This window comes from Panicum virgatum, chromosome 5N, assembly GCF_016808335.1.
Source record: "Panicum virgatum strain AP13 chromosome 5N, P.virgatum_v5, whole genome shotgun sequence".
NCBI lineage: Eukaryota > Viridiplantae > Streptophyta > Magnoliopsida > Poales > Poaceae > Panicum > Panicum virgatum.
The window spans coordinates 52,741,373-52,756,458 of NC_053149.1; the positions used below are offsets into that span (position 1 = coordinate 52,741,373).

The following is a 15,086-nucleotide window of genomic DNA, read 5'->3' on the forward strand; positions in this document are numbered from 1 at the left end:
TGAGAGCTCCCTAGTGGAGTCTCCTGTGCTCGCTGAACCTGACGCCCAACTGACAGTAGGCATAGTAGAACGCCATCTGTATCCGAGTGTAGAACCGGCGATCAACGTTCTGCTCTCTCTGCTCCAGAAACCAGGTCTGAGAAGTGACAAGTCGAAATTGCCGGATCTTGTGCGACGGCTGTAACACCCCAGTGTTAATCGCGATGCTAATCATGTGCTTAACCCGTTAATCATGGACTTAAGGTCGCCGTTAGCGCTAATCAAGTTCGCATAGTGTTCCTCAACTTAGTTGTGTTCGATCTCATTTTTCTCCACGATCCGAGCCTCAAATCAACTTTCGCCCAAAACAAAAGTTGTAGATCTTTTCTTCCTCTACAACTTCTATTTTGGCCAAATTTCAAGTTCCTATATAAAATTTTGAGTTTCAACTGGTCAAAGTCGAGTCAAAATTCGTCAAATAGGTTCACTGTTCTTCCCTGTGCTCACCACTGTGCTCGTACGCCACCCATGCCGGCGACCGTGCACAGCACTGGCGACCTCCACGCGTCGCGCGCCGGCGAACCTCGCCCTCCGCACGGCCGCATCCTTATCCGCTCGCGAGGCCTCATCGTTTCACCCCCCCTTCTCCTTCCTCGCACTCACGTCGAGCTGAGCTCGAGCAGAGGTGCCGCCGCTCGCCGCACCGGCCGTAGCTCGCCGTCCCACTTCAATCCATCGCGCCCCGACCTCCCTAGCCTTGCCCCGCACACACGCTGCCCCTTCACGAGCTCGATTGAGTCATCTCACGGCCGAACCGGCCCCTCCATCGCCGACCACCATTGCCATCCGCGCCGGAGCTCCGCCCCCCACGCCGACGACCCCTTTCCGGCCTCCCTCCGCCCAAATCGAGCCCGCGGTGAGCTTCCCCGCGCGCTCCTCATCCTTTCCACCCCTTTCCCCGCTCGAATCCCTCATTGCCGACGCCGGTGAGCCGCCGTGCCACCGTGCCCGCCCGCCGCCGCCGCGCGCACGCCGCGGGACGCCCCTGCGCGGGCCCCCGCAGCGCTACCGCACTCCCCGCCGCCGTCTGACCGCCCTGGCCGCGGCCGCGCCCCGCCCCTCCGCCGGCTTGGCTCGCCGTTCCGCCATGCTGGCCCGTGGCCACGGCCATGGCCACGGCACGCGCGAGCAGGGGAGCAAGGGGCTGCGCTGGGCTCCCCTGACATGTGGGGCCCAGCTGTCAGCCCCTGGTTTAGGGTTTAGGGTTTTATTTATTTTGTCTAAATGGCTAAAAACTTCAAAAATTTGTAGAAAAGATGTGGAAAAATGCAAAAAAATGCAAACTAAATTTTGATAGGTTGCTTAAATCAAGATCTTTAGAGGAAAAATACTCATGCATGTTAAATGTCAGTTTTGCCCATGCTAAATTTTAGTTTGTGCTTAAGCTTGTTTAATTTATTCTTGCTATTTTGATGCTCTAAAAATTATGGAAAATTGGCAGTAGCTTACTCTTTGCACGTGTAGTCCACTGAAAAATTTTCAAGTGCATAATCTATGTGCATGTTTATGGATCTAATATTGCTTGACTTTCTATGCTAGGGCTAAAATAAATGTTTTTGGTCATCAATAAATGTTGGAAAATTTAAGTGGCATGCTTTATCAAAATCATTTTAGTGTGATAAATCCTTGTTGCTAGATTATATCTACAAGTTAGGTCCTTGCTTTTAATTTATTCCTAGCATTGCTCTTTTCTTTTATAATTGTTGTTAGTTAATTATTTCATGCATGTGTAATCTCAACAAAACAAGCTCCTGTTTTAATCCATGTTGCTTTAGGGTTGTGTTTAATCCTCCGAAGCAAGTTTAGTAGCTTTGTTTTAAAGGAAACACTTGAGGCTAAACTAGGTTGGAAACTAAACTTACCTAGCAGCACCAAGCCAATTCTGTTATCGCTTGGTTTTCCTTGTTGTTCGTTAAATGATTGCCAGTCATATCTTCTTTTAATTACATTGCATTACGTCATATTCGTGCTCATGCAATAGTGACTTTGTGCTTGCCCTGCTTGCCCTTTTTACTGTAGCGTCTACTGCACTTCCATGCATTCAAACATCCGCTTTGGTGCATCTCATTTAGGCACGCTAGATGTACAACGCGTGGACGTGGAGCACGTGCTGATGGAACCAAACCACCAAACGGTGTTGGATGGACGCATCCTGAAGATACAAGTACCCGCTGGAGCAACCGAAGACCCGGCTCAAAGTCGGAAGGGCCCAAGGCCTTGTTAGTACTAACACTAGCTTAGTGTAATCCCAGGCAAGCTCCGGAGCATAACCTCTATTTTCAGTATTCAATGTTATTATTTAAATATTGTGCATTAAGTTTTCTAGGAGTTGAATGAAACCCTAGTATGCATTTTTCTCCCTAGGTACCTATGAGTCTCTACTAGTATACATGCACTGTTAGAAATGCTTTGCTAACTAGGAACCCGGTAGAAGCCGAGTGATTCCTGTCACTCGCGAGAGATAGGTCTTGTTACTTATGGAAAAGTTACTGGAGAATGAATTGTTGAGAAAAGAAAGGAAAAATGGAGACCGGGCGGAAATGGATTGGGTTATGGATATGGAATGGATGGAAAGTAAGCCTCCGCCTGTGTCGATTGAGGACCGTACCGTTGTTGGCAGTGTTGATCAAGTTTGAACAGTACTAACCACATGCCGGAAGTAGGAGGTAGTCAAAACCGGTAAGCTTAGTACCATATGTGCACCGGTAGGTGGACTTGATACTGTCTTCACCAGTGGAGCTAGTATACAAACTCATGACTAACCCATTGTTGGTATCGGTGGGGCTAGCAGTCCCGGGTCACAGGGCAGTTCGGCTATTCGGTGTGCATATATGAAGGGTTGCCATGTAGGGTCCGACGGGGCCTATATGTGACGTGTGTGTTAGGTCCACCTTGCAAGGTTAAATCGAATCAATTCGCCATGACTTGCGGATATGAGAACCTTGGTCACTTTGTCACATCGTAGTAAAGGATCAAATGAGAATCGAATTATGAGCATATGATTTACGACTGTGGTTTCTTGAAAAGATAAGATGATCAACCATGTGTGTATTAGTTGTTCAGGAAAATCTAGTGTTATTTATCAAACTAATTGGAGCTAAAATATTGAAAGTAAGGATCCAGTACTAGTGGCTTTTCAGCAAAAGAACTCCAGAGTCAAAAGCCTTGCATATTTAGGAGTCGGCTAAGTATATACCAATAGTCGGGTAAGCCTTGCTAAGTATTAGAGTACTCAGGGTTTTGGTTGCAACCCTTCTGAGTAGGCTGTGTTCCGAAAGACTTTGAGAAGATTTGCGCATCTTGGATTGGTCTACCTCTATCTTCGGGTTGGACAGTCGAGTGGGTTCCGTCTTCTCCATGAAGTGCAAGCAGGTGAACCTCACATCAGTGGGCAAGATGTGAAGCTCGTCTTTTGTCATCGATGTTATCTACCATATTGTATTTTCGAAGCTTGTTTCAAACTTGTTGTACTTTCCGCTATGTTTGAACTCTGATGTTTGAAATGTAACCCTGGATTGTAAAACTTTATTGTAAATTATTTCGGAAGCATGTGTTAACCTCTGTTTGTAAATTATTTTGAACTCTGCTTTTGCTTGTAATCACCTGTGCTTGTCTTTTGGCAAGAGTTCTCGTGTTATCGATCCTGGTTACAGCAGGCAGTATGGGTGTACTGGTTGAGTGCAATAACTGAGGATTAAGCTTAAATGGTTGATTAGTGCACTTGATCGGTATTATTTGGATTGTTTTGTGACAACGGCATCCCTCTGAGGTCAATGATATCAACCATGTAAGTCTCTGAGGAACTGTCACCTCCGGGCTGATCCCCAATCTATGAGTCACTATGTCTGCTGCTGCGGCTGTGCGCGAGTCCCTCGGCCTTTGAACTGCACTCCCTCGGGTCCGTGGACCAACACGAGGAGGTGGTGTGGGCTGAGATGTCTCTGAGGTGCGTGTACGCGCTGATTGGCATAGCCGTGGTGTGTCCTCGGGCTCCCCCTGCCTCTCGGCCTCTGGCTCTGAGCCTATGATCCTGATAGAGTGCTATGGCTGATCTGCTGCTGCAAGTGCACGGTCCCACTCGTGTTCATCGCGAGATCTCTTCTTCTTCGCCTCAACAACTGCCTTCCCCTTTCCCTTCTTATCACCTGCCATCTGTCAGAGAAAACCGGTGGAAGATACTAGAGTTAAGGCGAGAAATAATATAACACTACTAGATTATTATCTAGAGGAGAGAAATCCTAAGCAAAGCAAGGATGGATATGAGCCTAAACATGTGCTTCTAGTGGATGAAACATGTCTTAAGTGATTGTGCAAAGGGATTGTGACACGATTATGATGAGATGTGAGTGTGCGAACCACTAAAGTCGATGATTTTTGCACAAGTGAAATATATCTAGTGAAAACCATGTGCAAACGAGGATGTAAAAAAGAATGAATCTAAGTGCGAGTGTGAGACAAAAGTGTATGTGTGAGAAGTGAAGATGTGTGCACTAGGATAACTATGTGTGAGCAAAGGAGTCATAAGTGTGAGAGTGTGTCACTAATGTGAAGAGTGTGCTCTAATGTGAAACAAAGTGCGACATGTGAGCAAAGTTGAGTAACAACACATGCTAGAGAGATTCATCATATACCACTGCAGACCCGTGAAGAGCATGAAACAAAGGGATTCACCCCTTGGGCCAATCGACGAACACTCGGAGGGCAAAGCTTGAGGTGGAAAAGATGCTGGTGGATCTTGAGCTTTGGGGCACGTGGAGGGCGGCACAAGGACACAGGCGCGGCGGTGGAAGAGGACGGCGTGGCAGCAGTGCGAAGCAGTGGTGGCCTGATGCGGGGCAGTAGCCCTAGGGTTAGGCGCTAGGGTTTGGCGGCGGCGGCGGCTCGAGGTGGTGGTGCGGCGGCGCTGTGCAGGCGTGGCGGAGATGCGCGGCAGAGGTGTATGTGTGGCGGCGCGGCGGCAGAGTGTGGGCGAATGGCCGCAAGAGAATAAGAATAATTGACTAGGCGTGCTCGCAAACCCTAATAGCACCGGATGCACTGGTGGTTCAAAGGTGCTAAGCACCGGTGTAATTTTGACCTGATTTTGAATTGGTTTGAACGGTGGTCAAACAGAGGCACTGGTTGCACCGGTCAAGCTGCACCGGTGTAACCAGAGGGCGTCGGTTCAACCGGTCATCACCGGATGCACCGGTGCACCTGCTTCGGTTTAACCGGTGATACGGGAAATTTTGCTGAACTAACTACTCTACTTGTGATCCAATTTCTGAAGAACCAAAGCAATAAACTCTTAAATTGGACCATTTTCGAGAGACATCTTCACTCCTCAAACACTCATACTTATATTTGCTCGTAAGCTTTTACATAACATAGACAAATTAAAACCCAAGCGAGGATAAACACAAGATCCAAGAAATGTATGAGCCATATTGCCTATGAACTTAAAAATTGAGATTTCAAGTTCCCTAGGACTTGACTCAATAGGCATGAAAGCGCAACATTGATCTTATCACTCTTATGGAGTTGATATATCATATTTGGCATGAATATCATTCTCGAAGTGTGATTTGCTCCCTTGTGATGCTACTAACGTAGTGCAATGCTCATGCAAAGTGAGAATTTAAACATGAATGCACGCTATATGACAAGAAGAATGCATTGCTTAAATTTAAAACTATCTTGTCAAGTTTGAACCCTCGGCAAGCTTCTTCATGATGAACCATTATACATGCCATGAGCGAAACAAAGGACCACCGGCTCATGCAAGACCCATGTTCATCACTATCTTGACAAGGTTTGACAAGCCCCTAGTATGTACAAATGAAATGCATCTTTATGACAAGGCAATTACATGACGTTAGAAACATCTAGCACGTTGAGCTCACTTCGCAACCTGCAAAAGGTGCTCTCATCTAGAGGTTTTGTGAAGATATCCACCAATTGATCTTCGGAACGAACACCACAAAGTGATATATCATTTCTTGCCACATGATCTCTTAGAAAGTGATGGCGAATATCTATGTGCTTTGTGCGAGAGTGTTGAACCGGGTTGTTAGCAATTTTTACGGCACTCTCGTTATCACAAAGGAGCGGGATCCTATCTAATACCACACCATAGTCCAAGAGGCTTTGTTCATGTAGAGGATTTAAGCACAACAAACCCCGGTGGCAATGTATTCCGCCTCCGCGGTTGACAATGCCACAGAATTTTATTTCTTTGAAGACCAAGAGACCAAGGAACGCCCTAGAAAATGGCACCCACCCGATGTGCTCTTGCGATCCACACGACATCCGGCAAAGTCCGAATCCTATTATCCCAAGAGTGTAAAACTAGCGCCTTTGGGGTACCACAAGGCTATTCTAGGTGTATGTTTGAGATATCTAAGGATCCACTTAACGGCACTAAGATGTAATTCCTTAGGATTTGCTTGAAAGCGAGCGCACATACCTACACTAAACATGATATCGGGCCTAGATGCGGTTAGGTAATAAAGAAGTGACCCAATCATAGAACGATAAAGAGTTTGGTCAACCGGTTTACCTCCCTCATGTAAGTCAAGATGTCCATTAGTTGGCATTGGAGTCTTGATCGGCTTGCAATCATCCATCTTGAATTTTTTGAGGACATCTCTTATATATTTTTCTTGATGGATGAAAGTCCTTCCTCAATTGCTTGATTTAAAACCCAAGGAAGAAGTTGAGCTCACCAATCATGGACATCTCGAATTCCCTAGCCATCATATATCCAAATTCTTTGCAAAGAGTGGGGTTAGTTGAACCAAAAATGATATCATCAACATAGATTTGACATACGAATAGTTCTTCATTGATGATTCTTGTGAACAATGTAGTATCCACCCTCCCGATCTTGAAGCCCTTGTTGACGAGGAAGTCACGAAGGCGTTCATACCAAGCCCTAGGTGCTTGCTTGAGCCCATAGAGCACCTTGTGCAACCTATAAACATGATTAGAATATCTAGGGTCCTCAAACCCGGGAGGTTGTTCAACAAACACCAACTCATTAATAAAGCCATTTAAGAAAGCACTCTTTACATCCATTTGAAAAAGTTTCATGTTATGATGTGAATCATATGCTAGAAAGATACGAATGGCTTCAAGTCTTGCAACGGGGGCAAATGTTTCACCAAAATCCAACCCTTCAACTTGTGCAAAGCCCTTAGCCACAAGTCTTGCCTTGTTTCGAACCACCACACCATGTTCATCTTGTTTGTTGCGGAAGACCCACTTGGTGCCAATGATGTTCTTTCCTTGAGGACGCTCTTCAAGAACCCAAACTTCATTGCGGGTGAAGTTGTTGAGCTCTTCTTGCATAGCCATTACCCAATTCGGGTCCTCAAGCGCTTCATCTATATTTGTGGGTTCCCTGCAAGAAACAAACGAGTAATGTTCACAAAAAGAGGCATATTGACGTCTACGCATTCTTACTCCACCGGAAGGGTCACCCAGGACCAAGTCAATGGGATGGTTTCTTGAAGTTCTAGTTGGCCTCTCTTATGATTGATATGAAGGATCTTCTAGTGATTCGACATTTTGAGCTTGATCTTGGGCTTGCTCACTTGTGATGTGGGTGTCATCAAATGGAAGTTGTTCTTGAACCACTTGTCCATCTTGGACGTCTTGAGGAGGATGAGAAGCATCATCTTCTTCATCAGATGACTCATCATGATGATTTGTTGGTGTAGTATCTTCTTCAACCTTGGAGTCATCCTTGGAAGAGGCTTCTACTTGAGTGGATGGATTTGTATTCTCTTCATCCTCCTCCTTTGGCTTGATTTGTCCAATGGCAATGTTCTTCATAACTTCTCATAGTGGTTCATCACCTACATCATCACAAGAAAAACCTTCCCCTTGGGAGCCATTAGTCTCATCAAACTCCACATCACAATTTTCTTCAATCATGCAAGTGGCATTATTGAATACTCAATATGCTTTGGAGTTTGATGAATAACCAACAAGAAAACCAACATCACATCTACTTTCAAACTTGCCTAGGTGCTTCATTTTCTTGAAGATATAGTATTTGCAACCGAAGACCGGGAAGTAGGACATGTTGGGCTTTCTCCCAATGAGAAGCTCATAGGGTGTCTTCCTTAGGAAGCGGTGGAGATAAACCCGGTTGCATGCATAGCATGCGGTGTTGATGGCTTCCGCCCAAAATCTTTGTGAGATGCCATAGTCATCCAACATTACTCTTGCAAGAGTGATCAATATCTTGTTCTTCCTCTCCACCACTCCATTTTGTTAGGGTGTGTATGCTGATGAAAACTCATGCTTGATGCCCAAGTCATTGCAAAGCTCTTCAACAAGTGTATTCCTAAACTCCGTGCCATTGTCACTCCAGACCTTCACAACACTTGATTCAAATTCATTTTGAGTTTGCTTGACAAAAATCTTGAAGATCCCCACCGTCTTGCTTTTGTCCTCTAAAAAGAAAGTCCAACTATATCTAGAATAATCATCAACAATTACAAGACAATAGAGATTACCGCCAAGACTTTTGTAGGTGGTTGGTCCAAACAGATCCATGTGTAGTAGCTCCAAGCTTCTTGATGTTGGCAAGTAAGCCTTCATGGGATGTGATGATGCAAATTGCTTCCCGGCTTGACAAGCACTACACAATTTGTTTTTGTCAAATGTAACATCATTTACACCAACCACCATACCTCGTTTAAAGGTCTTTTTGAGTTGGCTCATCCCAATATGAGCAATGTGGTGATGCCAAAGCCAACCCAAAGAATTCTTGGTGAAGAGACACGTCACCAAGCTTGTATCATTAGATGAGAAGTCAACAAGGTAAATGTTACCATGTCGAAATCCTTTGAAGATTAAGCTCTTGTCCTCTTTGCTTGTCACTACAACCTCTTGATCTCTAAAGGTGCATATTAGTCCTAAATCACAAAGTTGAGCTATAGAAAGCAACTTAAAGCTAACCGACTCAACAAGCAAAACATTTGAGATGGATAAATCCTTTGTTATGGCCACCTTACCCAAACCTACCACCTTTCCTTTAGAGTTGTCACCAAAGGCGACATGTTCTTGATCGCCCACATCTTCATCTAGTGAGGTGAACATCTTTACATAGCCGGTCATATATTGTGTACATCGGCTATCAAACACCCAATGCTTTCCACCGGCTTTGTAGTTCACCTACACACAAATGAATCACTTTTGAGGTTTGGGAACCCAAGTAACTTTGGGTCCTTTGACATGAGTTACTAAAGCTTTAGGAACCCATATTTGGTGTTGAAGCTTTTTCTTTTCTTAGGTACCAATGAATTTTGCCTTAACCTTGATACTTTTAAGTTTGCTTAACAAGAAACGATGTCCAATGAATTGTGAATTGTAGTTAGCACTACTACAATTTTTATTTTCAGAGGCGTGCATTTTTTATTTTTAGAGGCATTTTTTGGAAACACCTCAGAGCTATAGTCGGTGTTAATAGAACATTTTCAGAGGTGTTTTTTTTGTGCACCTTTGTTAATAAAAAAATAGGCCAGCCCGCCGAGCCCATCTAGGCCCGACAATCCCATCGCCGCGCCGCCGCGCCCGCGGCCGCCTGCCGCGCCGTCGGCCCGAGCGGATGCGGCCGCTGCTCGCCGGATCCGGGGCGGGGGCTGCGCGGGGTGAGGACAGCACGGGGAGGGGGCGCCGCAGACCTCGGCCGCCGCCGGATCTGGAGGGACCGCCGGGGCAGGAGGGGAGAGCAGGCCGGACCGGCGCCGGGGAGGAGGGGTCGCGTCATCGCGCATAGATTGGGCCGCCACCGCTTGCGGACATGGCCGGAACCAAGCCAGCCACGCGAGGGAGGACGTCCGCCACGCGCCGCTCGCACTCCGCCGTAGGCCGGCCGGGTCACGCCACACCGCGCAGGCGGTGCAGGCATGGCCGCCATGCGACGACGAGCACCGCCCGCCACGCGCGCGCCCACCATCCGCTCGGATCCGGCCAGGAGAGGTCCTCCGCCGCCGACCGCCGTGCTCACCTCGCCTTCGTTGCCGCCGCCTGCGGAGGCAAGGAGGGCGCGGGCCCTCGAGACCGCAGCCACCGCTTGGGGAGGAGAGGGAGTTAGGGTTTCTTTTATACTTCTTTCTGCAACCGGGCTCAATTGGGTTTCGATTGGGCCGGTCCATTAACAGAGGCGGTCGTGTTATGTTTGACCGCCTCTGTTAATAGGAGTATTAGTGGTCGTGTTATGTTTGACCGCCTCTATTAATCGATTTTCTGAGGCATTTTTCGGAACTGCCTCAGTTAATAAAGTATGACCACCTCTATTAATGTTGGGCATTAACAGAGGCGTTCATTTTTTGTGCATGCCTCAGAGGCCTTTTTTAACTACCTCGCAAAATCCAGAATTGTAGTAGTGTAGGAGGCAAGTTGGAAGAGGGCGATTAGGAATTGGACACTCCCTTGTATGAGGCCCGGTAACTTGACAATGTTGACAATAGGAGCCCACTTCCTTGGTGAAGCATGCTTTGAGCTCCGGTGACTTTGGACAATTCTCTGGAGACATGGGGAAGGATCCAAGTCTATTTGTCACAAAGTGCCTTGCATTGTGGAAGAGAATTTCCTTGTGCAAGTGTGCTCCCTTTGTCATATTGTACATGCACTTGGTCATACTTTGAAGTTCCTTCTCAAATTCTTTCTCACTATCATGGTTAGTCTTTGAACAAATAGGAGAAATGTGATCACAAGTAGTAGGGTGAGAAACTTCTACAAGATCATCACAAGAAGTAGACATATTTTCCTTAATGCCATCCTTTTTAATTGCTTTTAGTTCTTCATCCATGGCATCAAAGGCAAAGTCAAGTTCTTGATATTTTATGTTCAAATTAGCATAATCAAGCTTTAATTTCTTGTTGCTTGAGACAAGTGACTTATTAAGCACAACTACTTCATCATATTTAACAACTAATTCATTGTGCGTAGTAAGTAACTTGTCATGCTCCTCTCTAAGTTGCTTGCTAGAAACAATGCATGTGTCATGAGTTTCAACTACCTCTTTGTTTCTAATAAGAAACTCTTCATGTGAGGCCTTAACTTAGCATATTGAATTTCAAGAACTTTGCATTTAGATTTATACTTCTTGATCACTTGGTGCTTATCTAGGATAGATTGCAAGTCATTTGGAGATAGACCATTTTCACTTTCATCACTAGAGGAGTCCACATCATCGCTCACCTTGTTGTTACCTCTTGCCATGAAGCACATTGATGGTGGAGGTAGAGGTGGCTCATCATCATCATCATGCATGGCAATTCCCACAATTGTCTTCTTTGATTCATCATCATTTGAGTCCTCACTTGAGGTTTCTGGTGACCCATTCTCCAAGGAAGGCCTTGATATTCTCTTTTCTCTTGAAAGACCTCTTCTTGCTTGAGTCTTTCTTCTCATGGCTCTTTTTTGAATGCTTATGTTGATTGCCCTCGTCTTCTTGCTTTTTGTTGGGCTTGATTGGTTCGGGGCAATCATAAGAGAAATGCTCGTACTCCCCACAATTGTAGCACATCTTGTTGGAATTGTCTTGATTTCTCCGGGTATGAAATTTGTTCTTCTTGGGATCATAGTTGTACCCTTTCTTGTTTAACTTTGGCATCATCTTGGTGGTCTTCCTCATGAGAAGTGCTAGCTCAATGTCTCCATCCACATCACTTAATTCTTCACTAGCCTCATCATCACTTGAGCTTGGTGAAGGAGCCTTGCCCATGTTTTTCTTCTTTGACTTGTGCTCACTTTTAGCTTTGAGAGCAAGGTCCTTCTTGGCTTGTGTAAGTGCATCTAGGCCCTAATGGGTTTTGGTGACTTGAGTGACAACTTGGTTAAAGGACTAACTATGTTATTGAAGTTGTCATGAGCAGGAATTTATATGCAAATCAATTATTGTCATTAGCTCATGTGATATAGAATCAAACAAAAGGCAAATATTGTTGAAAGTCAAGCATGTTGTGAAGAGAAACAAGAAACAAGTGTTCAGGAAATGATATCAAGTGGTTTCTATATACGGCTTGGCATATATTAAAAGGTGTTTGATTAAAAGAATGATCACAAAGAAAGACACAAGTATGAGATTATTTCTTATTCAAGTCATTGATGTTTGGAGGAAGCTTGAGATATGGAGTATTATATATGAGGTCAAGCTCAAGCAATCAAATAGAAAGTTCAAGTGGAATTCATTGTTTATGTGCAAAGCTTAACTTAATATGGCAAGGGTAAGTGATGAAGAACCTGTTGACGGTCGTTAAGTACAAAATATGACCGTCAACTATACTCATTAAAGAAGGAAAACTATACCTCTTACTCGCATATTTGTATCACTAACCTAGCTCCACAGTTATTTTCGAGAATTTATGATTTCAGGAGCACAAGTCTGGAATAAGATAAAAACACGACGAATACGCAGATAGAAGCCACAGACGATCGTGTCCTGCATAACATGAACAAAGGAGGCACACAAACCAGACCAAACCGACCAACCAAGCCCCGGCACCGATCATCTGACATCAGGACCCACCAGGCAGTGTACCAGAGAAGGTCGGTGGCAAATGGCGCCAAGGGGGGGTCGGCCGACCCACCTGGCAGCCACTGAGGCTGAGTTTTAGCGGGAAGCTTGATCCTATCCTCTAGAGGTCGGTTAGGCATGTTTCCATGTATAGATTTGGCGGGAACCGACCTCAAGCACTATATAGGGGGCCTCCCACCACTCTCTCTCTCTCACACACACACCACTTGAAGGCCTCTCTCTCTCTACACTCTCTTGTGACTTGTACTCCTTAGGGTAGTGGAGCTAGGCTAGTACTTCATCTCCTTAGCGAATCCGGTCGTCCTCGGGGTCGGTGAGCAATCCTCGGCCTCTGGTATGGCTTTGTATTCTGACTTTCTTTATGCTATTCATATTGAGTTTGTTATTGGTTATCTTGCTATGCTCATAGCTTGCTTAGCCTTGATCAGTGCTTTACCAAGTTATGCTAGTTGCATGCTTAGACTAGATGATCTGGGTAAGGATATCGGTTCGTTGTGCTTTCGGGCTTGCCTTAGCATCTTACCTGTCCATCCGAATGGTGGGGTTGGGGTACTCGGGGGTGCTAGGGTAGTGACCTCATATGCGGGCATGGTGCCCGGGTATGCGGGATCCTTCGGATATGACGGTGCTCCACCGTGTGACTGGGGTAGACCGTAGGTGGTGACAGCCCTGTCGGTCTGCCGGGAAGCTGCTTCTCTGTTAGCGTACTGCCCGACGTTCGGATACTGTGTAGGAGTTCATGCAAAGATAAAACGGGACTGGATGTTCTCCAGTGCGGGTCATTCTCCCTGATGTCCCTAATTTCCCGGCACCTACAGCTCTAAGCAATGTGGCTAATGTAACTTATCCGCTAACATGAATAGTATACTAGGAATCTGTGCCTATGCTCCCACTAACCTTAGGATTGCTTGTTTATTCTTTATTCATGAGAGTTGGCTATTCTGTGTGTGTCACATTACCCTTGATTATCCTTTATATATCACTTACCCTTGTATAGTCAGTGGTCTTCATCTTGCTTCATACGTGTCATGGTTATGCAACTAAGTAAATACACTTTACACAACCTAGCCATCCCTTGGGAAAATATAAATAATGATACCTTGAATACTTCCGGGTGAAATGCTACAACGGTATATCCGTGCGCTTGCGGATCCTTCTGTAAATGTTAAGACATACCAACACTAGCATTTCTGGCGGCATTGCTAGGAACTAACCACTCATAGTGGCGACACTAAGAAATGCCAACAAGCATTTCTAGCGCCGTTGCCGGGGATGGCACTAGGTGTAAAGTATATTTACTAAAGTACATAAACATGGCAATATAAGTAAGAGATAGCTACTGCTTATACAGGCTAATGTGTTTGTCTTTTTGTTTTCTCCTGATTGGATGAAAAAAGGGTAGTGTATGTCTGGTTTCTCCTTGCCGACAAATTTTGTTGAAAATCCCGAGAAACTTGTGAGAAGGGTGCGACCTCGCGTCGTCCCTCCTCCGATCTCGCAGTAGACAAGAGAGCCAGCTTCCCAAGCACCATTAATCACTTAACTCATGGCTGAGAAGACTCTCTGCGACTTCTCCGTCCCCTCAGCTGCCAATGTGGCAACTGGACCCAACATTGATGTTGGGGACATAAACTTTGAGCTGAAGTCCAGCCTCATAAACATGGTGCAGGCTAGCCCATTTTGTGGCAAGCCGAATGAGGATGTCAACGCCCATCTCCAGAACTTTCTGGAGTTATGCAAGACCGTAACCATACGGGGTGTTATGGCTGACGCCATCAGGCTCCGCCTGTTTCCTTTCTCCCTCCTGGGGAAGGCGAAACAATGATTTTATCAGAACAAGGAAGCCGTCAGCACGTGGGACAAATGTTCCACGGCGTTCCTCGCTAAATTCTTCCCGTTAGGCAAAACAAATGCCCTACATGGAAGAATTTCAAGTTTCCAGCAGACAGGGATGGAATCCATCCCAGAAGCTTGGGAGAGATTGCAAGAATATATACTCCCATGTCCTCATCATGGGATGGACGAGTGGCTCATGCTCCAAAGCTTCTACAATGGGCTAACGACAACATTCAGAGCCCACTTTGATGCTGCTGCTGGAGGAGCCTATCTCGACCTCACAATTGCCAAGGCTACGGCCTTAATCGAGAAGATGGTCTCCAACCAGGGCTGGAACGAGGAACATTCCCAGCCTAGAACCAAGGGCAGAATGCATACCGTCAAGGAAACGGATATGCTCACCGCCAAGCTGGACCTCCTAATGAAGAAGCTCGATGAAGGGAACTGGCAACAAATGCTTGTTCCCGTCCATGCTATGAACTCGTACTTTACGTGCGAAGTTTGTGGTGACGGTGGACACTCGGGGAATGACTGCCCCTAAACCCGAAAAGACACAGCCTACATCAACAACAACAACACCAAGTTCCGTCCACAAGGAGGCCAGGGGTGGGGTCAATCACGCCCACCATTCCAAGGAGGAGGTAACAATTTTAACTCAAATTTCAATTCGAATTTC

General features: G+C 45.9%; 1 non-coding gene across 1 annotated transcript; it reads right to left on the bottom strand.

Moving 5' to 3' along the window:
- Positions 1-14,486: 14,486 nt before the first annotated feature.
- LOC120677064 lies at positions 14,487-14,593 on the bottom strand. Its single transcript, XR_005676132.1, has one exon. It is a non-coding gene; the product is annotated as a small nucleolar RNA R71 (small nucleolar RNA).
- Between the last annotated feature and the right edge of the window lie 493 nt (positions 14,594-15,086).